The sequence below is a fragment of the Miscanthus floridulus genome, chromosome 19 (genome assembly GCF_019320115.1).
Source record: "Miscanthus floridulus cultivar M001 chromosome 19, ASM1932011v1, whole genome shotgun sequence".
Lineage (NCBI taxonomy): Eukaryota > Viridiplantae > Streptophyta > Magnoliopsida > Poales > Poaceae > Miscanthus > Miscanthus floridulus.
Genome location: NC_089598.1, coordinates 20436458 through 20444683, shown reverse-complemented (window position 1 = coordinate 20444683; position 8226 = coordinate 20436458). Strand labels below are relative to the sequence as shown.

Below are 8226 nucleotides of genomic sequence, written 5' to 3'. Positions count from 1 at the left end.
ATATTTTTTTATTCGTACTTATCGGCTCATGTTCTGAATGGTTGACAAAAGATCGAATGAAACACAAACAGAATTCAGCCGAATGATAAGTAGTCACTTCTTTCTTTTTTTTAGCAAAACGGTATATACATAATACGCATCAAAATTCAAAAAGAGGACGTCGACAACGAAAGCCCACTCTCCTCCGCTCAACTGGGCCGCCGAAGATGATCCGGCCCACGATTTGGCGGGGGCTTCCGTGGGGCTTCTGCGCAGAGCGGCCCCGCGGGCGAAGGCGGGGAGCGCAACAACACGAGGGCAACGGACTCGAGTTTAGTGCCATACCGCTGAGCCAGCAACGCGACGACCAGCTTATAAGCCCGGAGCTCCAGCACCCTTCCGTCTCTTCGGGGACATCTGTTAAAATTGGAACGATACAGAGAAGATTAGCATGGCCCCTGCGCAAGGATGACACGCATAAATCGAGAAATGGTCCAAATTTTTTTGAGATTTTGCGCAGCAGTCCTTGCTTTTCTTGCAGATATGCCCCTGGCGCATGAATTCAGACCCCCTAACGTCTTCTCACTCCTTACTTTTCTTGCAGATATGCCCCTGCCACATGAATCCAGATCCCTACAGTTTGATCCCTTTTCCAGTTGAGTTCAATATTGCAGCTGCCTCCTTTCTATGATCATTTTTTTGCATGGAGCCGCCTGGCCCACCCTTGATTTACAAATTGGCCCCTACCTCCTCTTTTGTCTAGTTATTCTTCCGGAAAAGACCTTATCAACGCCACCTGAGTGGGTTATACACCAATTTTTTTGAGTGAACACCATGTAGTACGTTTTACAGTGTGAATCCTTTTTAACAATATTTTCTTAAATAGAAACATGTGCATGCTGGTTCTCTTTCTTCCTTTTGTATTATATATATGGGTGTTCGGCTGAACCAAAAAAAACACTGTAGCGACTAGGAAAGTTACTGTTTATGGATTTGTGAGAGAAAAATACTGTTCCGGATGAAAAAAGAAGCGGATCAAGCCGGATATGGTGTTAGCCGAACCGCAGCCATAGACAACAAATTCTCTGTAGTGGATGCAAACTTACACAGTGCAAGCGATCAATACTACAAAATATATATTATTTCGATTCCCCTTTCTAAATCTAGTTTACAGTTTTCAGAGTAAACAACTAATTCAACAAGAAGCATATCCTTGGTTAGAAAGAAACCGTTCAACAAGGACAACGCTGGACAGGTCAGCTAACTTCTTCCTTGGAAATGCGACCGTCATAATAACGATGATTAAGACCTTATTTGGATCCATAGAATATTAGAACTAACAACTAGTGGACTATTTTTTAGTCCCTAAACATCCAAACAGGTAGACTAATTGTTAGTCTACTAGTCATGGACTAGCTGTTAGTTCACTAGTCTATTTATAGGAGCTAATAGGACTAGTTGTTGGTTCCAATCTATCCGTACAGTCCATAAAGACACTATTCTGTTTAATTTGTTAAGGGTTTGTTGCGTCTTTTTTTTTGTTGCATGCTCCCAATTGTCAATGTCCATAAACATAGAACCAAGTATACACCGACCTAAATCCAATTTGTTCAATGTGATCACTGTCATAGTAACTAGCACAGCATGGCGGTGCCTGTACCTGTACGGTGCATTGTTGCGGCGGTTGCGGACAATATTAGATTTTAATATATTTCTACGTGGGTGCATTTCTGCAGTCGCATTACGCCGGGTCATGGAAGAAGAACCTAGTTACACCGGGCTGAAAAAACGTGACATGCTTTGTCTTCGTGGTGACGCCTGAGGGTCTTTTACAGCAGCGAAATTAATGTTGGCCTGTGCAAAGATAGCCGACCCCATCACTTCGGTTGGGTTCCTTCTAGGAGGAAACAAGAGTAGGCACGTTATTTAGGCCCGTTCAGTTAGCCTGTTCCAGACCACTCCAGGTCAGGAATGGTTCCATCGCTATACAAATTTTGATTCCTAAACAACCGAACGTGGCCTTAGGAGTTACGTCACACCGGTAAACGGAAGGTAAGGATCAGCTTCTAATAAAGGAGAGAGAATTTGTGACCTTGCTGGTAGGTACGTACTACTCTGGATCTAGCGTCACATGATGGATAGTGACATTGGTCTTGTTTGCTGTGCTGAAAAGCCATAGCTGAAAGCACTGTTCACTAATTTGTTACGAGATAAAAACACTGTTCGTTCGCTGAAATAATACAGCTCATTAGACAAACGAATAGTGCCATTGCCTTATGTTTATTAGACCCGTGAGCAATGATATGAATATGATGAGTGTTAGCTTAGGCGTTTAAGACCTTCGATTTGATTCGACGATTAGACTGTTTAAACAATTTGTATTTGTAAATAAATATAAATATAATAGATATAAATAAAACTATAAATATTATATATAGTTCCGTAATTAAGGACATGTTTGGATTTGGATCAGCTAGAGCACGGCTAAAAAAATAGCCCACCTTATAGCCCTCCTATTTTTAGAATGTGTCGGGACTGACTTTAGCTAATTTTTAGCTAACTATTATTAGCCCTTGTATCAAGGAAGCCAGAATTCTTTTCGAGCGCAATTTGAGTTGTGCACGAAACCACACAATTAGACATCCAACCATATAAACAATTAGTAATAAACATACATATAGTCGTAGCCACATAGTTTTAACATAAGTAAATGCCATTACACATTATATTTAATGTTTATTAGATACTAATTTCTCACATTGACATGAATAACATATATGTAGTCTCACGCAACACATTTAAACCATTTTTTTTACCATTTCTAGCCAACGAAACAAGTTTTGTTATTGTTCAATTACAACGTTTGAACCATTTTAGGCTTTGTTTGGATGCGCATGTATTCATCCTAATCCACATGTGTTGAAGTGGATTGAAGTAAAATTAAACTAAATTACATTCCATTCCACTTCAACACATGTGGATTGAGATGGATACACATGCATCCAAACAAGGTCTTAGTTGTGTTGATCGTCTACATATGTTTACTGTTTAATTCGATGACTAGGCCATAAACTGTATGCAGACCCTCTACTTACTGTTTACACGCATGTAAATGACAATTTTAATGCGTTCTGGCAAACACTAGATATGATCTATCGATTGATGCAATCATGATCTCAACATGATTGTGAATTGTGATAACAATTGCTATTCATCAATCACAACATCTTTTTGACGAAAATAATTATTGTCAGATTGTGTCCCTTGGATATGAGCTAGTCAAAACTAGTCACTTTGTGATAGTTCATTTCTCAAATCTGATGATGAGGACGCAAGGTTCAAAACTTCAAATGATCTTACAAAGAAAATTGATGTGATTTTTCCTTTGGTAATTTGCGCCTGCTTTTCTGCATGGGACGGAACAAGGAGAGACAAGTGAATCGGTCTAAACTTTTGGATAATTTATTTAAGTAAAAATAAAAAATTATTTAAGTAAAAAAGAAGAGTGAATGCTTTAATAATGGAAACTTGTATAAATCATCATATAATTTATTGCACATAAAAGCGTATTTACCTTTGTTTTTTAAAAAGGTGTACTACTACTCCTTGTCTTTGCACGCTACAGAAATAATCATGGAAAAAGCAAACAAAATATCTATGCTCCAATCGTAGGATTGGTATATTTACACCACTCAGTTGAGCATGGGCAACGCAAGCATAGTTTGCACCAAGTGGTACGCTCGTACGTGCACATGTACATGCACTACTTTTTTTTATATTAGGTAGAACCCCATTTCTAGCTGCAGATCTTGATAGGTCACGCCATCTTCTGACAAGTCAACCCATCTTGTTCGTCTGGCTTGTAAGTCATGTTTTTTTAGTCAATGAATAATATTTTTCTCTTAAGACAAATCAACCAACGGTATTTCCTTATCAGTCAAGTGAACGGGCAGTTGCTTCATGATGCTCAACACCTTGGCAGGTGGTTCTGCTTCCTCGCCCATTCCTTTGCACTGCTCACCCACCTATTATTAGCCCAGTGCAGGTCCGTCGTTCACCGCCATCAGCAGCTTCTTCAAACACTGCTCCAACCTCTACGCTAGCTCCCAGCTGGTGATAGCTAACAACACACCAGCCAGCCTTGGCAAGACTAAAAACTGCTTCCCTAGTTCCATCAGTAGCGTCTTCGTATCCTTCCACCTTCCATCTTCCATCCATTTCGAAAGACTAAAAACGGGACGAGGGTCTTACCGCCCGTATTTGCATTTGCAGTATGCTCTCGCTTCCATCCCGTTTTAAGCTTAGCCGGATATATAAGCCTCATACAGCAGCCACTACTAGTCGCCCATTCTTCACTGTCTCGACTCTGGCGCGCCTAGATGCTGTGCTTCCCGCCGTTCCAATTCGCCGATCTGCATTCGCCGATTCACTGTCGCCGGGTGCACCATGCCTCCCTGTAGGCCTCGGTCTCGCCCATCTTGCGTCGCCTGCGATGCTCAGCTGCTTCAGCGCCAGCGCCACTGTGCCGCCATGCTCGGATCATCGCCGGACAGCTGTGAGCCCGTGACCTCCACTCCCACCTCCTGGGCGCGCGCCACCACCTCCAGCTCCAGGTGCACGCGACGATGAGGCTCAGCTAGATAAAGTCATTGCCTTCGTGTGCATGTCAGCGCGATGCCGATGCTGCTTGCTAGTGTAAGTGACGCCGATGAGGTCAATGAAAAACCTTGATTGTCAGTCATGCAAATGTTACCGAAACGTAACGACACATGAATCTAAATAAGAACGCAGGATCGATTTGCAACATGACTTGCGAATGGAAGGCACATTCCATGGCTCGAGCGTCAAGAGAAGAATACTACAACATAACATGGGGTTGTTTGGATCCGAAGGCTAAAAATTAGCCCACCTTCTGAAAATGGATTAAACATGGGGGAATTATGGGCTAACAAGGGCTATGGATTCTAAGAGCATTTCCAAGAGTTCCCTAAAAATTCCTCCTTAAGAGTCCATGTTTCCCAACTCCTAAAAAGGGATTGGGAGAAAAAAAAAGGAAGGTCTTCTCTGGTAGTTCCTAATATTTCACTTCTAAAAAATTAAAAATTGGTCGCACCTTGTTTTTTTTTCGGTCTTTCTTTCGTTCGCGTGGAAGTCGTCGCGTGGTTGCACTTCCCTACGCCGCCGCCTCCTTCGTCGGTCTTGCCCTAGCCGTGCTCCTCCCAGCCGGCGGTGGTCTGCTTGCAGCCGGCCATAGCCTCCTCTGAGCCGACCGTGGTCACTTTCCCAGCCGGATGTGGCCAGGTCCCAGGAGGCCGGCAGCACCTCCCAGCCACAGCACGCCGGCAGGTAGGCTATATGCTTTCAGTACCAACATATACAGCGACACCAGGCACCCAGCGGCAGAATACACACAACGGCATCACACAGCGGCAGCAGGCGGCCAGTGGGCAGCCACGCCCGGCCACAGGGTGTCACGGCCTCGCACACAGAGGCAGCAGCCCGCCATGGCCTGGCACAGAGGCGGCATCCGGCCATGACCTAGCACGCGGCAAGAAGATACGGACGGCTTCTGATCCAGTGACACAAGAACGTAGCAGCAGATCGATTCAAAAGAGCACGGCCATGGCAAAACATAGGGACAACGGCGAGCAAGGAAAACCTAGCGGCGGCGGCGGCCGGCAGGAAGCCATGGCGGCGGTGGCGGCGCAGCAAGCCCACGGCAAATCGGTAGATCGGAGTACGTACCTCGTCGCTACGTCCGCGGCGGCGTCGTTCGTCGACCTGGACGACGAGCGATGGAGGAGAGACGTCAATCGGTCTATGTACGTGGGAAGGAGGGAGCTGCGGGAAGGAGCGATGTCGAAACACGTCGCAATGAAGGAACGCGGGAAGGAGGGAGCCGCGGCAAAAAAAGGCATGGGAAGGACTCCGTGCGGCAGGAACGCCGTGTCCGCGCGTGGCTTCGTCCGCGCAAAGTTGCGCGGAAGGAGGGGAATTTCTCAAGTCCTAAAAGATTAGGAGTAAATATTAGAAGTTGTTGGAGAAGGGTTTTTCCCCATCTTTATAAAAACACAAGGATTACGAGGATGTTTAGGTAACTCTCGGAGATGCTCCACCAATTGACCTCTCCAATAGCTCTTATTAGCCCACAATTAGCACACGTTTAGGCTACATCAATGAAATGGGTATGCTGCACAGCGCCACCTCTCACAGTCGGCTCGCCGGCTCAATGAAATGGGTATGCTTCACGGCGAACCCGAGCCGCTTGGCGGTGGCCGGCTTGAGCACAGCCTCCGGGCGCGGCCACATCCTGGAGTACACCACCCACGACCCGTCCTCCTCCGGGTTCCGCGCCACCATCATGGCCGCGGACCCCAGCCGCCCCGGCCGCACCCACGGCACCACCAGCCGCGGCCGCCCGAACCCGAAGTCCCCGTCCACCCGGAACGCCACGAACGCCGACAGCACCAGCGCGGGGCTCCCCGTGCCCGCGCCCACCGCCTCCGTCCACTTGCCGCCATCCCGGAACACACCCTTGCGCGCCTCCATCCAGTCCACCAGCTCGTCGAACCGCTCCGGCCGGAACACCTCCGCGATGGCCGCGCGCGCCATCGCCGCCACGTCGGCCAGCGGGGACGAGGTGATAGCTTCCACGGCGGCCTCCCTCGACGCGTACGTGACCACGTTGCCGACGTAGCGTCTCAGGGTGTCCCTGTCGTACCGGGCGGGGTCGAGGCGCGGCCGGCCGTCGACGAGCCACGCGACGCGGCAGTGCGTGTCGGAGCCGCCGACGGCCGCGGCGAGCAGCTTCCAGACGTTGCGCGGACAGCGCCTCCAGGCGCGTGGCGCGGCGGGCGGCGGCGGTGCTGCTGGCGGCGGCGCGGAGGCGGTCGACGTCGGCCGCGGAGACCACGTAGACGCGGCGCACGAGGGTGGCCACCAGGAGGGAGTTAGGGAGCTCCCCCGGCGCGTACCGCGTGAACTCGGGGTCCAGTGGCGGGCTGTGCCGGCGCCGCGGCGGCGAGCGTGGCCGGAAGAGTGAGGCCCGACCGTGGTGGGGCTCCCACGAGACGGCGCTGGTGCGCAGCAGCTCCGCCCACGCGGCCTGCAGCGCCGTCAGGCCGTGGCCGTCCACCAGCAGGTGGTTGGTCCCCCACGAGAGCGCGAAGCCGCCACACGCGAACCGCACGAGCTGCAGCCACAGCGCGAGGCCCAGCTCGAAGGGCACCGGGATGTTCCCCAGCGAGCGGTCGGCGTCGGCGAAGTCGACGTCGGCGAGCGCCACCGCGGCGTCGGCGACCACGAGCTCGGCGCCGGCGTTGTTGCAGGCGATCTCCGGCACGCCGGTGGCGGCGTTGGCGACGACGCGGCCGGTGAACGGGAAGAACCGGGAGAGGAACGCCGGCAGCGCGGCGCGCACGGCCTCCGCCACTGCGGGGAACCCCGCGGGCGGGGCAGGCCGGCAGGGTACACCGCGATGAGGTAGCCGTTGAAGGATCCGAGGATGAGGTCGAGGTTGGAGGCCGCGAGCACGGCGGGGAAGTCCCGCGGTGGGTCGGAGGCCCGCACCAGCGTCCGTGACGCGACCTTGATGTCGAAGCGTTCGATCGGCATTGTTCTCTGGAGCACGTACGAGCGCGGTGGCGGAGAGTGGTGACTGGTGAGCCGGGGGCATGAGCTGGGGGCTGCTTGGGCTTGGGGCACAACACAACACGAGCGGGCACCGGGCGCGTATATATATGGCTGGGCTTGGGCACTTTGGCGAAGCCATTGCAGCTCCATTCCTTCAGTCCAACCGAACTGACAAAAAAAAAAAACCTCGATGACATGAAGTTCGGTTCCATAGCTCCAGTGCTTTATTCGATCATTGCAGTAGAAAATTCAGCACTGATGAGCGGCTGCTTCATTCGATACATCTGCTTTCGGAGGAAACTGTCTCACAAGTCACAACCGGCCTCTCATGCCATGCATGGTCGTTTGCAGACTATGAGAGTATGAGGCCTCCTTTTTACAGTGTGTGAGCCGAGATGAACCCCATTTCCATTACTCACATAATGGAAATACAGCAGTTTGTGAGCAGAATAATAGATACATCAGTTATTGCAAACAAGTATATACCTTACAAATCAAATCAAATTCATGTAACACTTGTTGTCTAACAAAGCAACAACTTTGTTCAATATCGCACTAGGAAGCCTGAAACACCAAGGAATAACCGTGTGAGTGAATAACTAAACATTTTGGTTT

At 49.8% G+C, this 8226-nt stretch overlaps 1 non-coding gene and 1 pseudogene across 1 annotated transcript; one reads left to right on the top strand and one right to left on the bottom strand.

Moving 5' to 3' along the window:
- Positions 1-380: 380 nt before the first annotated feature.
- On the top strand, positions 381-483 carry LOC136530052 (U6 spliceosomal RNA). The gene has a single exon (XR_010777560.1). It is a non-coding gene; the product is annotated as a U6 spliceosomal RNA (small nuclear RNA).
- A 5703-nt stretch (positions 484-6186) lies between these two features.
- Positions 6187-7673, bottom strand: LOC136525687 (coniferyl alcohol acyltransferase-like; annotated as a pseudogene).
- Positions 7674-8226: the final 553 nt, after the last annotated feature.